Source organism: Protopterus annectens, chromosome 5.part0 (assembly GCF_019279795.1).
Source record: "Protopterus annectens isolate FY-2018-M chromosome 5.part0, PAN1.0, whole genome shotgun sequence".
NCBI lineage: Eukaryota > Metazoa > Chordata > Ceratodontiformes > Protopteridae > Protopterus > Protopterus annectens.
This window is the reverse complement of record NC_056735.1, coordinates 1,131,942,514-1,131,960,132: the sequence shown is the minus strand read 5'-3', so window position 1 is coordinate 1,131,960,132 and position 17,619 is coordinate 1,131,942,514. Positions and strand designations below refer to the sequence as shown.

Below are 17,619 nucleotides of genomic sequence, written 5' to 3'. Positions count from 1 at the left end.
AAAAGCCCCACTCCCACAGGGAGGTCTCTGTGGTCACTGTGTCCTTCAGCGGGGAAGACAAAAGGGCCTGCCTAGAAAAAGGTCCGGAGATTGAAGCCACCACATAAGAGGATACCTGCATACCTGTGCCAATTTTATTGTCATAGACATGGGCTGAGACAGAATGGACCACTGGACTGCTAGGGTCCTTTGGAGAACTCGCATATGATACCTGGCAAGTGGCAACACCTGAATAGCAGCCACCAAAGACCCTAGCGTTTTGAGAATCAAATGAACAGGTGGACGTGTTAAGGCGTCAACAAAAGAGAAACTTGACCCTGAATCAGCTGTACCCTGCGGGTAGGCAGTGTTGCAGTCTCTGACACGTGTCCAGCAAGACTTGGAACTACATTTAACTTGGGAAGGTTCACTGTGATGCCTAGATGCTGGAAAAGCCCGAGGACATACCTGGTTTCCAGTGTTAGTCAATGCTTCATGAGAGCCATAAGAAGTCAATCATCCAGGTACAGAAAAGCCTGGAAACCTTGCAACTGGAGAGGAGTCGCCACCACTGCCATACATTCAGTAAACACCCACAAGAGAGGCAGAAAGGGCTGTACAGTGACCATCTGGAACTTGGACTTCTAGACAGAAAGGTTTAGTTCACTGAGGTCCAGAATAGTCTGCAAGGTCCCAAGTTTTTTTTTTTTCAAAAAGAAGTGAGAGTAAGTTCCGGACCCTCGTCCTGTCAGGACCTGTAGAATGGCTCTTTTTTGAAGGAGGTCTTGCACCTTGAGATAGGCCAACTCCTTTTGGTGGGGTGGTATGTCTGGGAGAAATCTTAGAGTTGGAGAAGGGAATAAAGTGACCCCTTGAAATGACTTTTTAGCACCCACTGATTGGAAGTGACACTTGTCCAGGTTAGTGGGTGAAGGGAGAGATGATTCAGACAGAAAGTCGGGCAGTGCATCAGGAGCGCTGGAAGGACTTCTCCAAGAAGGGTTCATGGGAGCCCTGATTTTGCAGACCCCCCCTCTGCCCCTAGGGCAGAGTCTACCATTGAATCCTCTGTCCTGGCCTGTGGAAGAGGATTCCTGTGGAGCTTCCTGAAAGGAAGACTGAGTCCTCTGGAAACAAAGCTTCTTACTTCCTCTCTGGGTCTTAGAAAAGGACCTCTGGGGAGTAGAAAACCTGATCTCTACTGCAGAAAGAGAGTCTTGACCTCCTGCTCACTGCGAGTTAAAGTATCTTTAACAGATGGTTCCAACAAAGTGGAGCTGGCAAAGGGGCGTTAGTAAAGGATGCCTTAAAGGGTTCTATGAACCCGCAAAGGTGAAGCCAGGCATGCCACCTGATAGCGATGCCTGTGCCTGCTGCTCATGAGGTGGCCTCTACAGTATTGGAGATCAGCCTCACTGAGGCATTTGCTAAGGAAGTGAGAGTGAACAGCCTCGGAGAGACTTGCCTGAAGCTCTCTGGAGGCAAGAACTCTGTCAGAGAAGTGGCAAGCTCCAAAACCAAATCCCTCTGAAGCCAGGTAAAGTGAGCCAAGTAATTGGCTGCTCTCAGACCAAAGGAAGCAGAGGCAGACACATGCTTTCCAAAACGGTCAATCATCCAGGCCTCCCTGTTTGGGGGATGGACTGAGGAGCTCTGCTCAGCTAGCTCCTTCTTGGTAGCAGTGGCCACCACAATGGCATCGACAGGGACACATTTGCTCCAAAAAGACCTGTCCAGAGGGGTACTGAGGAACTTATCCACTTTTTTGGGCAGAGGTTCCACCATGCCCAGCTCCTTCCAAGCCCTGCTGGTGATGAGGTCCACAAGCTCGTCAATGGGGGGGGGGGGGCAGGAAGTAGATGGACCTGTCCTGAATGCCTTCAGGAACACTGACTCCTCCGAAGATGGGGTGTGGGAAGACCATCCGCCTCTCTGTTTGAGGACTTCCAGGATGCCCCTGAAGGAAACCTCCTCAGGTGGAAGTCTGGGGGAACCAGTCTCCCTCCTCAAAATACGTGTCTTCAGTGAGGGACTCTCTGGGGGAGTCCAAGTGCCTCCTCTTACACAATCTCTTCTGAGGGGGCTCCTCCATGGTGGGTTCATGGAAGGACTAGGAAGAGATGGGTACCCCAAGTGGGGCAGTGCCTGTCTGAAGGTACTCGTGAGAGGGCTGACCCAATCTTGAGAAAGGCTGGGGCGGACCTTGAGAAGAAGGACAGGTAACTACCAAACTGGAGAAGGTCCTCTCTAATGCTTGGAAGGCCAATGGACTGCATGAAGCCCCTCACCCATCCCCGGTGGCCAGGTCCACCTGGGAAGGGAGAAATGACCCTGACGCAGTGCTGAAGCCCTGAAAAATCAACCAGAAAAATGTGAAGACAAGATACTGTCTAGGTCAAGATTCTGCAGCTGTTCAGCAAAAAAACAGCTCAAGCTACAGCTTTGGTTCAAGAGATGGCTTCCAGTAATTTAGAGAAAAAAAAATACATCAAATATACACAGAGGTGATTAAAATAAAATAAACATTAATGGAATATATCAATTCAAGCAACAAAAGGCTGGAAAAATACAAGCTTTAACTAGCCATTTAGATGAACGTTAACAAAATCGAACAAATGAAACAACTGGGTGGGAGGTTGGCAAAATGGTTAAGGTGTTTACCTTACAAACACAAGGTGCAGGGTTTGATTCTCACATGGGGTAACTGGCTAGGCTTAAAATGGCCCATGAAGGCAGTTAGTCTAGTACTAATCTATGAACCTATGAATAGCTTTGGAAACTCACTCAAAACATTCTAAACACACCTAATAAAACATTTTCAAAAACGTACTAAAAAGAGTCACCCAAGAAACAACTGGCTATGCTCCTGCTCTTTACCAGGCTGATCTAAACTGAACCCCCCCCCCCAAAACATCCCTTTTTCTTACACTACATCTCTGTTCCTAACTTATACTTTATGATCTTTAAATCATACTCTACAAACATCCTGAGTTCTAACTTCACTATCTACAATACCTACTACTTGATGTGTTACATTAAGACAATAAGGGTATCTGTGTTCTTAAATGTGAGCCTCATGTGAGACTATTCACACAATAATTCCTAACAAGTATAAGCTATAATACTATTTATTTATTTTAATTTATTTAACATTTGTTGACCGAGAAAGTCTGACTAGGACACAGCCTATTTTCAGCAGAGACCTGGGGAGAAATGCTCCAGACGCATGACTTTAGAAAGTGGGAGGAAACCGGAGTATCCGGAGGAAATCCACACGAACGCAGGTATAACATGCAAACTCCGCACAGAAGGCACCCCCAGCAATAATCAAACCAGAGAACCTCTTGCTGTGAGGCAACAACGTTAACCGCTGCACCACTGCATTGCACCCAAGGCAGATGTGTACCCAAGAAGATTGAATGCTGTAATTAAATCAAATGTGGGATTTTACGTGAAATTGTACATCTGAATACTAATGTATGTACTGTATCAATGAATATTGTATGATTTTAATGTAAAACTGTTCTGATTACTAATGTAATGCAACAATACAGATATGTAAAACTGCTGTCTGTCTACTAATGTAATGTAATAATACGTCTCTGATTCTATGTGGAGCTTTTCTCCCAGGGCCTCCGCTGAAAATGGACTTCTGGCCCAGTCGGACTCCTCCCGGAAACAAAGTGGGAAATCAACTGTACATGAAAGAATTTTGTTATTAGTATTTATATAAAACACTTCATGATATAAATTGCATGCTATATATAGTAAAACAGTTTTGTGTAGTTTATAGTCAGATGTATTTTAAATGTGGGGGGGGGGGGTCTTCAGTGACTACTGTATGTGTTAAATAGGGTCTATATTATAAGACCGAAGACGCATTCTTTCAAATGTGTCTTGGTCGAACATAAAAGGCTGAAAATGCAAAATATCTAAGCGTCTGTTAAGCAAATTCTTTCCCTGGGAAAGAATTCACTTGGCTGCTTCGGTACTTTGCTGTTTTCGGCACTATAGTGCAGTTTCGGAATTGGTATATTTAAGTGTGGGGGGGTGTGGGGGCCCCCCACTTAATGTAATGTTTGAAATTTTTTTTTTTTGGAACAGCGCTTTTCACTGTTCTGACACTTTGACATAAGCTTTTGCTTACATAGGGTCGATAATCATCATTCGCTTTAAGTGTTCGGTGATCTAATATAGACCCCGTTAAATATATTAAAGTATGTGTTAAATATATTAAAGTAAAGTAACCCCACCCACACTGACAACTACCAGTAACTCTGATAACATAGCAACTCACTTCAACAAATACGTCACCAAAACTATCCTAGCCATCTCAAATTCACAGAACACCCTCACCACCAAGCCACTCACACCACAAAATAGTACCAACTCCTTTATATTACAACCAGTCTCTGTAATTCCACCAAACTGACCAACTATCACCCAGTTGCCATTCTGCCACACCTATCTAAAATCTTAGAGAAAATAGTTCATACACAATTGATGTATTATCTTCATACACAGAAATTACTCTCAAACACTCAGCATGGCTTTTGGCCTTATCACAGTACTACCACAGCCCTAATGTCCTTCACTAACACAGCAAAATACTATAGAAATAATGGTAAATTTGTATCTGCCATCGTCTTGGACCTTTCTAAAGCCTTCGACATGGTAAATCACAACCAACTGATAAACATCCTTGCCACCCTAAACTTCAGTATTCCCTCTATTACCTGGCTTAAAAGCTACCTATCAGGACGTCAACAGGCTGTTTAATGGCAAAATGATTTTTCCCACCTTCTTTCAGTAACGCTAGGAGTTCCCCCAAGGTTCCATCCTTGGATGTCTATTTTTCTCTTTATTCACCAATAAACTCCACACCGCTACTCCTCACACAACAGTTATACAATATGCAGATGACTCCACACTAATATGCACAGCATCCTCCCTTCAAGACCTCCAAACCGTAACCTAAGATTCTTTTCTAACTGCCAAAAGATGGTTTACCAACACCCAATTCATTCTAAACCTCAGCAAAATCATGCTCCTTTTTTATCCAACTAGCACTCCATCATCATACCGGTCATTCAATATCACATCTAAAAAAAACCACCTCCATCACACCAGTAAGGCACACTAAACTTCCAGGTGTAGAAATAGACAATTTGAAATTTGATATACACATCTCCCAAACTATTAAGAAACTATACAAGAAACTAGGTAGTCTCTACAGAAATAAACAATTCCTGACCGGAAACACAAAAGCTACCATTACTCACACCCACCTCTTGTCATCACTCCTTTATGCCTCTCCAATTCTAACCAACCTCAGAAAAATTGATCTAGCTAAACTTGAATCCTGCTATAATAAAATTGCCAGGTTTGCCACCGATGCCCCTATAAAGCACATCACTTAAACTACTACACTGGCTAGAACTATCACAACTATTATTGTATAATCAGGTCTACTTTATTTACGCGAAAGCGTAAAACTGCAAATACATATGGATCGAACCATATGCATAAAAAGTGCAAGCCGTCGAAAAATGTAAACGGAAATCTCCATAGGTGGAGATCTCTGTTTGCTTCAATGTAGTGTGATCTCGGAGTTGGTATATTTAAGCAGCAGGGGGTGTGGGGAGTGCAGGGGGGCTTCCCGCCTTCCTACATCTTTTTTTTTTATATATTTTTCTTTTCTTTATTAACTTTCGAACGTTTAAGAGTTCGATGCATGTGTCGATCTTTATGCATTCGAACTTTTGAATGTTCGAGTTAATAAAGTAGACCCGTATAATCAACTAACCTTTGCCAATAAAATCCTGCATCAACCTGAAAAAACACCTGCTCTACAAAATCTTATACAATCATACTCAATCATACTCTATGTCGCAGCAACAAACTACTTCTTGAAATTTCCAAAGCTAACAACTCAGTCAGAGAATCGTTCTTCTCAAATTTCGTTCCCAAATATGGATTAAACTGCCAACCTCAATAACCTCCAACTGCTCTATAGTTCAATTCAAAAAAACTTCTGAAGTCACACCTAACCGAACCCTGGCTCTGCTCTTGCACCTGTCCTGGGTAGTTTTGGTTCTGATATTACCACAGGAATAACCTTCATACAGGTCATATTGCCCTCTTTCTGTAGACAAATGGAATGTATGCCCACTATGGCACTGTATGCACACTAACATTATGTAATATGTGTAAGGTGTAAAGTTCCTATAAATTTTACTAACCATACAAGTATGTCATCTTCAGTAGTTTGACAACCATTGTATAGTGTTGTCTAATCTTTTTATTTCTGTATTTTTGCTGCACTATATTTTTATATTTTTTTTGCAGTTCTTCTGTATTTTTGTACTGCTATACTGTATTTTGGAGCTTTTCTCCCCAGGCCTCCACTGAAAAAGAACCGGTGTTCAGTTGGACTTTCTCAGTAAACAAATGTAAAATAATTTAGTCATAAGACATGTAGGCTTTACAGTATAAGAAGACAAAAAAGGGGTAGACAAAAGCAAGTTTAATTGTTCATATGCTGTGATCTTGGGCTGCTGGGGTGGAGGTAGGATGTAAAAGTGCACTGATTATATTATTAATAAGTGGAATTAGAATATTTACTTACTCTATTTTACACAGATGAATGTGTAGATTACTACCTTTGGGTTAAGCTGCAAGTGTTTTTGTAAGCATGCAGGCTTCAAAAATAAGACCAAATGATGAAATACATTAAAATGGCTTCTACAACTGCAAAGACATTGGCTTGTTTGCTTTCTACTGGCAGATATTCAGGGGAATCAATATGTCAGCAGCTGAGGACAGCTGTGAATTCTTTTCTGAGTGAAATATACAAAGACTCACTGCTGAATACATTTCCACAGGGACGAGCTGTCTGCAGGTACAAGCAGCTAATCTTGAGAATTCTGAGTGTTCTTTGCTGAGGGAAATATAAAATTAAAGGTAGAATGGCAAGCAGTTCAGTGAAAAAAGGATTTTGAAATGATGGGAAGTTAATAAGAGGTAACAACCTTAATGCAGTTAATTGAACAGTGTACAACTTAGTTTTATTTAAAGACGGTTAGTACACTTTTTCTTAGGGCCAAAAATGAATGCTTTCTGAAAGCATACAAGCCATTTTTAATATCTGGGAGGGTAGAGAGAGAATAAAAGATCAGTGTAAGTGGGAGCACAGGCTGTACCATGCACTTTAGCATGGGTAACCTTAACGTTAGGCTAGATAATGTCAGTGGGTGCAGCCATCAATTTGGGGCAACAGTTCTCTTCTGGTGGGTTAAACTTCATGTTTTGAAAATGTACATACTTTTGTGTGTTTGTTCCAAGTTGGTAGGGGATGAGGATGCTTTGTATTTATTTTTTTAATTTGAGGGTTTTCATTAAAACAAAAAGTCTTGAAAAATGTGACATAGGTTCAAAAGATCAGCCTCCCAAACATTAGTGTATCCATGTATCACAAAAGCTGGAAATACACATTCAAAAAAACTGTCTTACATAACATGTGGGAACAATAGAGTTACCATGATGGCTATGCTGTCCATATTATCCTGGAATGTGAATGGCCTGACATGTATAGATAAAAAGGTAAGAGTACTGAATTACATTAAGAAATGCAGAGTGCAAACAGCAATGTTGCAGTAGTCACACTTGGAATGAAATGAGCATGTGAATTTTACAAAGAGAATGGAAAGTCAGCAGAGTATCAAGGAAAGAGGAAAAGGGGAGCAATTATACTAGTGCTAGAGGGGTTCTGATAGTAAAAGAGGAGGAAAAAGTTAAAATGGTAGATTTGTGGTAGTAAGGGGCTATTGGCAATGGAGGACGATTACAGTGGCATGTATTTATAGTCCACCAAAAAGCGCTACTATGGAGCTTAAATAAATTTTGGGAGAAATAATCAGTGTTCAGAAGGGAATATTATGTATAGATAGGGAATGGAATTTGATTTGCAATAGTGAGAATGCATCAGGGGACCTAGATGGGGCAAGGTAACAAAAGAGGGTAGATTTCTGAAGAAATTTTTAAAAATATTTGGTACGGAAGATGTGAACTCAGTAGCAGGAACTCTGATAGAATGCACATATTATTCCCCAAGGTTCAATAATTCGGATGGACTAGATAGAAATTATATTTCACAGGAACATGCACATTTAAGTGAAAGCTTTAGCACACATCCAATAACTATTTCTGACCACGTACCAAGATAAAAAGGCAATGTAACTGTAAATCAGTATGTGTGTATATACCTTAAAGAAGCTATCCAAGGGCTTGTACAAGTGTACAAATATTGAGCACATGCAAGTCTGACTGCCATTTTTGAGTTGGCTGTTGAGATGTAAGCATGTATGTATACAAGGCCTGTCTGTTAGCTAGTTTGTTCATATTTAATGATGTTGCTATCCATCCTGATGTGTTTCTATGTATTAAAGCATCTAAATGAAACTCCAAGCCTTCTTGTTATATGTGTTAGAGATGAACAAGCGACATGGTGTCAGAAGTGGGATGCCTAAAGGACATAGAGTCAGATATGGCATATCCGAAGGGCATGAAGTTAGATGCGGCTTGGCTAAAATGACTAGAGGCACTTTCTTAGGGCTGGTGGAACGATGAGCAGATCATCCTTAAAGTGTGTAAACTTTGCAAAACAGATCAGAAACTAATTTCAAATATTAAAACTTGTTCATCACCATTTCTTTTTTGCATAATATGAAACGAGGTATACAGAACATTCTATATAATATTCAGATAAACCAATATGTATGATACTGATAAAAATATTCGAATTACAATGGAAACTGTTTGAAATAAAGTCTGAATTGCATAAAACGAATAAAATAAGTGGAAACTACCGCATTTTCACAAAGCATGTATTTTTCATATTAAGCAAAGATATCCGAATAATCAGAAGTGTATAAAGTGTTTGTATGTTTGCATAGCATTACAGTAAAACTATTTCACAAAAGTACAGAGATTACAAGGCATATTTCACAAGTACAGCCATTACAGAGCATATTTCAATAAGTACAGTGCTTCAAAGAGTTTATTGTGCATTTGAATGCTATTACAAGCTCACAGAACTGTTTGCTTGTATATAATTGGAAGGGCCTTATTTCCAGTGTGTTTGTGTATACTTCGTGGGCATGGCAGACTGATTTTGAAAACCCAGTACACTTGTGCTTGACAGTAATATTGCTAAAAACTAGAGATGTGTTTGAGCAGTACAACATTTTCATACAGGCTGCATTTTCTGATAAAGATGACTATACAAAGGCATTTATTCTATTTAACTTAGCTGGGTCAGAAGCTACAGAAAGGGAACGCTTGTGTATGAACCTGCTATCTATACTGAGTCAAGGGAGGGCCCAGAATGCTTAAAACGTACATTTAATGTGTAACCCCCCCCACAGATAAATGTTACAATGGAAAGGCACTTAATTTACACAAGGGATCAAAAACCCTGGTGAAAGTTTTGCAGGATATATAACTGACCTGAGAAATAAAGCTAAAACGTGCAGATTTGGTGACTTAAAGGATGAGTTGATAAAAGACAGACTTGTGTGTGGGATAAAAGATGATGCTGTGAGAATGATTTTGCTTCGTGACAGTGATTTAACTTTGAATAAGGCCATTGAGATTTGTCGGATATATTAGCCCATATAAACGCACAGAAATACAGACTGCCTCTGTATTTGGTCTCAACTGTTAAGTTATGAGATATGGTTGAATCTCTAAACCCTGCAACAGATATAAAGCAACTTGGACATGAACATTGTGTTTTGTTTCTAATGTATATAGTAATGCATGCCTGACTCCAATATTGTCGTCCCCCCCCCCAAAGGACAATCTTTTTTAAGGATGTAGCTCAATGTGTGTTTATACCTTTAAGAAGCTATCCAAGGGCTTGTACAAGTGTACAAATACTGATCATGTGCAAGTCTGACAGCCACTTTGTAGTTGGCTGTTGAGATGGAAGCATGTATGTATGTATGCAAGGTCTGTCTATTAACTAGTTTGTTTGTACTGAATGAAGCTGCTATCCATTCTGATGCGTTTCTATGTATTAAAGCATCTAAACAAAACCCCAAGCCTTCTTGTTATGCGTATTAGAAATGAATGAGCGACAGTAAATAAGTTAAAATAAGGCGCTGGCACTTTCCTACCTACCTGTTAAAAAGAAAGGAATTTACGGAATGGCTAATGGAAATTATTCAAGAGTTATTAAGGAAGATAGAAATATCTTCAGAAGTTATAGTTAGTGAGTGGGGGTAAAATGAAAATGGAGTTTAAAAATAGGGTTGAATTAAAAGAGAAAGAGATATGATTAAGAAGTAAATGGGTAGAGTGGCTGACAAAGTTTAAAAGTACTGCTGAATAAGGGGAATCTTGCAGAACAAGAGGAGGAGCAAATGTAGAGTGGTTAAGAGAAAATAAGGGAGTATAATATTCATGAGTTTAGAAAGATTGCAGTTAAGCAACTATTTTCTCATAACTCCAGAGCACAAAATCTTTTAGCACAATGACCGAGGCAACAGAACAGTGAAAGGGTTGTCACCAGACTAAGGGAACATTTAACAAGAAAAACAACCAGAGATCATGTAAAGAAAATTTGTATAAAACAGAGAAATGTGGAAATAGAGAAAGTGCACAAATTAATATATTTTTGGAAGACATAATTATGCCAAGGTTAGAGGTCGACAAGGCTCAACAACCATCAGTTAAGAAAGGAGGTGATGAGATAAAACAGTGATGTGCAATAAATCTTCAGGAAATTCTCCTGGAAGAGATGGTATTCCTGTGGAAGTTTGGAAATTAGGAGGGAAGAAAGTGACAAAGATCTGGAAGATTTTGTTTAACAGTATTTTAAAAGGAGGGGACGTATCAACATCTTGGAAGAATGCTGTGTTGGCTGTGTTACCTAAAGATGGCAAAGACCCTGCAGACCCAGCTTCATATAGACCCATTTCAAGTTTTAAAACCACAATTATAAAAAGTGTTCATGTCTATATTAACTAAAAAAATGGCAAAGATGTTGCCAACAGTGAAAAATATGGATAAGTGTGGTTTTGTGGAGGGAAGGCAAACACTTGACAATATTAACAGAGCAATGATGATCTAGAAGGAAGTAGAATGTAACAGCATACCTCTGTTGATGTTGGGACTTGATGCGAAGAAAGCATATGACAGACTAATCTGGGATTTTATGAGTAGGGCACTGGAAGCATTTGCATTCCCTGATGCAATATTAAGGTTAATTAGGATGTATGAAGGATCAGAGGCAATAATTAAAGTGGGAGGGTTCCTCTCAGATAAACCGTGTTTGAACAGAACTAGGCAGGAGTGTCCTCTTTCCCCTTTATTTGCTTTACATTTAGAGCCACTGGCAAAGAAAATAAGGGAATCAGAAATACAAGGATATATTTGGTATGGTAATCCGGAAAAGTTGGTTTTATTTGCAGATGGCATTATTTTGTACCTGATAAATCGAAAAAAAGGACATCTCAGTGCTGGGGAACATTTTGAGACAATTTCAAGTCTTTTTGGATTATAAAAATTAATGAGGATAAAACAAAGGCTATAGCTGTAAATTATGTAACCACAGACAAATTGGTTCAGCAATACACATTTATGGGGACATTATAAGATAAAGTATTTAGGAGTAGGCTTCTGTTATGATAGCCAAGGATATTTGGGAAGAAACTAAACAAAAAGTAATAGAAACTGGAAGCTCTTGTTTATGGATGGATATATATATATATATATATATATATATATATATATATATATATATATATATATATATATATATACAAGCAGTGACAATGTTTTATTCTTTTTAGTTTTACAAATGGGTCAGGCATTTTTTTTAATCAACCAGAGGAGGTGTTGTGAACAATAATAAATAATGAATTGAAGGAATTTACCTGAGAGGGAAAGACAGCAAGAGTTAAGTGGATTAAGCTCATCCTTCCAATAGAACAAGATGGTTTAGGTTTACCTGATGTATTCCGCGGTGGTGCAGGTGCAGTGGTAGCGTTGTTGCCTCACAGCAAGAGTTTCTCCTGTTCGATTCTCGGCTTGGGTTGGGAGTGCCTTGTGTGTGGAGTCTGCATGTCCTCCCCGCGGTCGAGTGGGCATTCGAAAGACATGCGTTGAATGCTCGTGCCTTCATTGAAGGTTGTGCATCGGGCTGGCAACTCAACACCATAAAAAACAACTGCCAATCATTAGCAGACCGGAGTTCCGCTGTGGTGACCCCCTAACCGGGAAAAGCTGAAAGACAAACAACATTTTAGAACTAGACCATTAAGGCTCATTTTATATCTATATAAATAAAAATGTAAATGTTAGTTTGTTCAAAATCTTAAATCTCCGAAAGTTCTTCACCGATTGCTTTGAAATTTTCACACAATGTTGCATTCAAATACATGCGTGTTTATATATACCTACTATTATATAGATGTCACACGTTGCATTCGAATACAAGCGTATTTTTATATACCTACTATGGATTCTATATATTTGTATACAAATATGCAATTTTATATGTTTTTGTTATAACTTTCTTTCTTTTTCAGTGCAATCGATCTGCTTTAGTTCATCCAAATATCAAACTTAGGTCGTTGTACTCGCGGAGCGGAAGCAGTGCAACGAGTAATTGCAAATCAAACTGAGGAAGAACGGGAATCAGCGAACGAGCGAAACAAAGAATGGCTCAAATACGTGCCGAGGAAGCAGCAGAGCGACGTGCAGCCAGACTTGAGGATGCATGGTTGCGAGCATGGCGATCACGTTCTGCAGCTTCAGATCTGCTTCATTCTCAACAGAATGAACGCGACAGGCTGAGAGTGGCTGAAAGACGTCAACGAGAAATGCGACATGCCGAGAGTGGCTGAAAGCCATCAACGAGAAACAGCAGATCAGCGCCAAACACGACTCCGTGCTCAGCAATCATGCGATTACAATCGCCTTGCATCTCCGGTACAACCCAGCTGATGATGACAGTTTGAGCCTTCTCATCGGTACTATTACTGAAGTGTGTCCTTATTGCAAGGCTCTGAAATTTAATGGAGAAATGAAAGGAAGGTGTTGCGCCGCCGGAAAAATTAAATTGCCTCAACTTGGAGAACCGCCAGAGCCATTAAAAACTTTGCTTGCCGGATATACCGCCGAATCAAAGCATTTCCTATCTAACATCAGGAAATACAACTCATGCTTCCAAATGACGTCGTTTGGTGCAGAAATCTTAACAGCTCAATTCATGCCAACTTTCAAAGTGAAAGGACAAATTTATCATAAAGCCGGCTCCCTGCTTCCGTTCCCAGATGGTCAACACAAATTCCTACAAATGTATTTCATCGGTGATGGCAATGATGAATTGAATGCACGCTGCGGAATTTCTACCGGCATACAAGGTCCATCGTTTCCCAACTGCAAGAGCTTCTTCACGAAAAAACAATTTAGTGCGTTTGTTCAAAACAGCAGTTGACATGATGCCATCTGATACACACAAGATTGTTATTCCTGCTGAAAAAACGCCTGCTGGAGAACATGTGCGAAGATTCAATGCTCCAACTATAGATGAAGTGGCAATTATTATAGTCGGAGATCAATTCCAACCTAGAGATATTGTTCTTCATTGGAAAAACGATTAATTGACAACAGTTGCAGAAACTCAATGCTACGATGCCCTGCAATATCCAATCATTTTTTGGGATGGTGCCGATGGATATCACTTCAACGTTAAGATGATAAATCCAGTCAGTGGCGAAGAAACAAATATGAAATGCAGCGCAATGAACTATTATTCATACCGATTGATTCGAGAGAATGAAGACAATCACATTTTGAAATGCCGTCAATTGTTTCATCAATACATCATAGATATGTATGCAAAAATCAAAACAGAACGTTTGATATTCATCCGTTTGAATCAGACCAAGCTTCGCTCTGAAGAATACGTTCATTTGCGAGATGCAGTTGTAAATGACGGTAATACAACTAACGTTGGAAAACTAACGATTTTGCCATCTTCATATACAGGCAGTCCACGTCATATGCATGAGTACACTCAAGATGCAATTGCATATGTTCGTCACTACGGGCGTCCAGAACTATTCATTACATTCACATGCAATCCAGCTTGGGACGATATACAACAGCTCTTACTTCCTGGGCAATCGCCGGTGGGTAGGCATGACATCACAGCACGTGTTTTCAGACAGAAGCTGAAATCGCGGATGGATTTCATGGTAAAACATGAAGTGTTTGGCTCTGTGCGCTGCTGGATGTACTCAGTGGAATGGCAAAAGAGAGGACTGCCACACGCACATATACCAATCTAGCTCTATAACAAAATCACTTCAAACGAAATCGACGATGTAATATGCGCTGAAATACCCAATACCAACGTCGATAAGGATTTGCATGAAGTTGTGACGAAAAATATGATACATGGACCTTGTGGTACACTGAATCCAAATTCACCATGCATGATAGACGGAAAATGCTCTAAGCGATATCCTCGGGCATTAGTATCCAACACAGTTACAGGAAACTATGTATATCCTTTATACAGAAGAAGATCAGCAGAAGATGGCGGTAAATTAGCAACCGTACAAATGCGAAATGGTGACATCGAAGTAGATAACTGGTGGGTTGTTCCATATTCGTCTTTGCTATCAAAAACATACAAAGCACACATAAGCATGGAATACTGTAACTCCGTTAAATCGATCAAATACATTTGTAAGTACGTGAATAAAGGCAGCGACATTGCAGTTTTTGGCATGCAACCAGAAAGAAGTGATAGGAATGCGGTCATACATATCGATGAAATCGCACAGTATCAGGCTGGAAGATACATAAGCAGCAATGAAACTGTATGGCAAATTATTTTATTTCCCATACATGAACGAAGTCCAGCTGTTGTTCACTTAGCAGTACATCTACAAAATGGACAATGCGTTTATTTCACAGCTGCAAATGTGCAAGAAATAGCCCGTAATCCACCGGCTACAACGTTAACTGCTTTCTTCACGTTATGTCAAATTGACATGTTTGCGAAAACATTGCTGTATTCGGAAGTGCCTACGTATTACACATGGAATGCGAGTAGAAAATCATTTGAACGACGCAAACGAGGAGAGCGAGTCGACGGACAACCTGGCATATTTAAAGAAACTACGATAGGCAGACTGTACACCGTGCATCCCAATCATGAATGCTTCTTTCTTCGCATGCTGTTGGTAAATGTGCCCGGTCCAACGTCTTTCCAGCAATTGAGAATTGTCAATGGCGTTACACATGACACTTTCCGCAGTGCATGTCAAGCTCTGAATTTATTGGAGAACGACTGACACTGGGATGTATGCATTAATGACGCGCGCAATACGTCACATCCAAATCAAATTCGTGCATTGTTCGCAATCATTTTGACCACCTGCTCTCCATCTCCAACAGAGTTATGGGAGAAATATAAACCGCACATGGCTGAAGATATTTTCCATCGAATACGCAAGGAAAATTCAAATATGAACATGGATTTCACAGCAGAAATCTACAACGAAGCATTGATGATGATTGAAGATTTCTGCTTAGAAATCGCGAACAAAGTTCTCACTCAACTGGGAATGCCATCACCGAATCGACCTGCTGCTACTTTGTTTGATGTAGAATTGCGTCGTGAACAAAATTACAACACTGGTGATTCTTTTGTCATATGTGCAATCAAATATTACTAAGATAATGCTTGAGCAAAAAGGCATTTATGATCAAATAATGAAAACAGTCAATAACGGGGTTGGAGAAATCTTCTTCTTAGATGTGCCAGGAGAAACTGGTAAAACGTTCCTAAGTACATTGATTCTGGCAGCAATTCGATCCCAAAATGGCACAGCCTTAGCTCTTGCGTCGTCCGGAATAGCTGCAACATTGCTACCAGGTGGAAGAACTGCTCATTCCGCTTTGAAATCGCCATTGAACATGCAATTCATTGAAACTCCCACGTGCAACATTTCCAAAGCATCTGGCATGGGAAAAGTATTGCAGAAATGCAAACTTATTGTTTGGGATGAATGCACAATGGCGCACAAAAGATTGCTTGAGGCTCTTGATTGATCATTGCAAGATTTGCGTGGAAACATCAGACCATTTGGGAACGCATTAATATTGCTTGCAGGAGATTTCAGGCAAACATTACCTGTACTTCCTCGATCGACACCAGCGGACAAAACAAATGCTTGCCTGAAATACTCTACTTTGTGGCGACACGTAAAGACATTAAAATGAACTACAAATATATGTGTCCAGCTGCAAAACGATCCATCAGCCGAGATATTCTCACATCAATTGCTGGAAATTGGGAACAGAAAGGTGCCGGTTGATCTGACCTCCGGACGAATTTCATTGCCTCATAACTTCTGCAATTTAGTGACGTCAAAAGAAGAATTGGTTGAAAAAGTATTTCCCAATATTCAAACCAATTATAAGAATCACGACTGGCTGACTGAACGAGCTATTCTTGCGGCCAAGAACAAAGACGTCTACGAACTTAACAATATTATTCAGTCTAACATCCAAAGCGAGACAGTCGCATACAAGTCCGTCGACACAGTTGTGGAAGCAGATGAAGCGGTTAATTATCCAACAGAATTTTTGAATTCACTCGATCTGCCAGGGATGCCACCGCACGTACTGCAATTGAAAATCGGCGTGCTAATTATGTTACGAAATATCAACCAGCCAAAGCTTTGCAACGGCACGCGCCTTGCAGTAAAAAAAATTAATGAGCAACGTCATAAAAGCAACAATCTTGACAGGACCTTTCAAAGGTGAAGATGTCCTCATTCCTCGCATTCCTATGATTCCAACGGATATGCCATTTCAATTTAAGAGATTGGAATTCCCAATTTGATTGGCGTTTGCAATCACCATCAACAAAGCTCAGGGCCAATCTTTAGAATTGTGTGGTTTATATCTACACACGGATTGCTTCTCACATGGACAATTATATGTTGTGTGTTCTGCAGTCGGCAAACCAGACGATCTCTATATCTGCACAGACAATGGAACAACAAAAAAATAGTGTATACCCACAAGCATTGTGAAATTAAACATATTAGAAACGTGCGCTTTCTCTTTTCTTTCTTTTCCATTTAACCAGACTGAGCCACAGCAATGTGTGGCCGGGTACAGCTAGTATATTATATATATATATATATATATATATATATATATATATATATATATATATATATACATATATATATATACATATACATACATATATATATATATATATATATATATATATATATATATATATATACACATATACATATATATATATATACATATATATATATATATATACATATATATATATATATATATACATGTATATATATATATATATATATATATATATATGGGGGGTTTTGCCAAAAGGGATGACTGCAAGTAAGTATAAGGACTGGAATTTACTGGAAAAAACTGGCAAAGGAACCAGGATATTGGGAGCAAATAAACTCAAGCAGGAAAGGTTATATAGAGTGAGATGAGAACAAGAAGACATTTGGATTGCAGGCTAGAGACTGCCTTCTGTATAAGGATTTGATCTCAGAG

At 39.6% G+C, this 17,619-nt stretch overlaps 1 protein-coding gene across 3 annotated transcripts in view; it reads right to left on the bottom strand.

Annotated features, from left to right (window-relative positions):
• Positions 1–17,619, bottom strand: part of LOC122801553 (LIM and senescent cell antigen-like-containing domain protein 1) — a 1,529,428-nt gene that overhangs the window by 1,235,204 nt on the left and 276,605 nt on the right. The gene's annotated exons all lie outside the window — the stretch shown is intronic.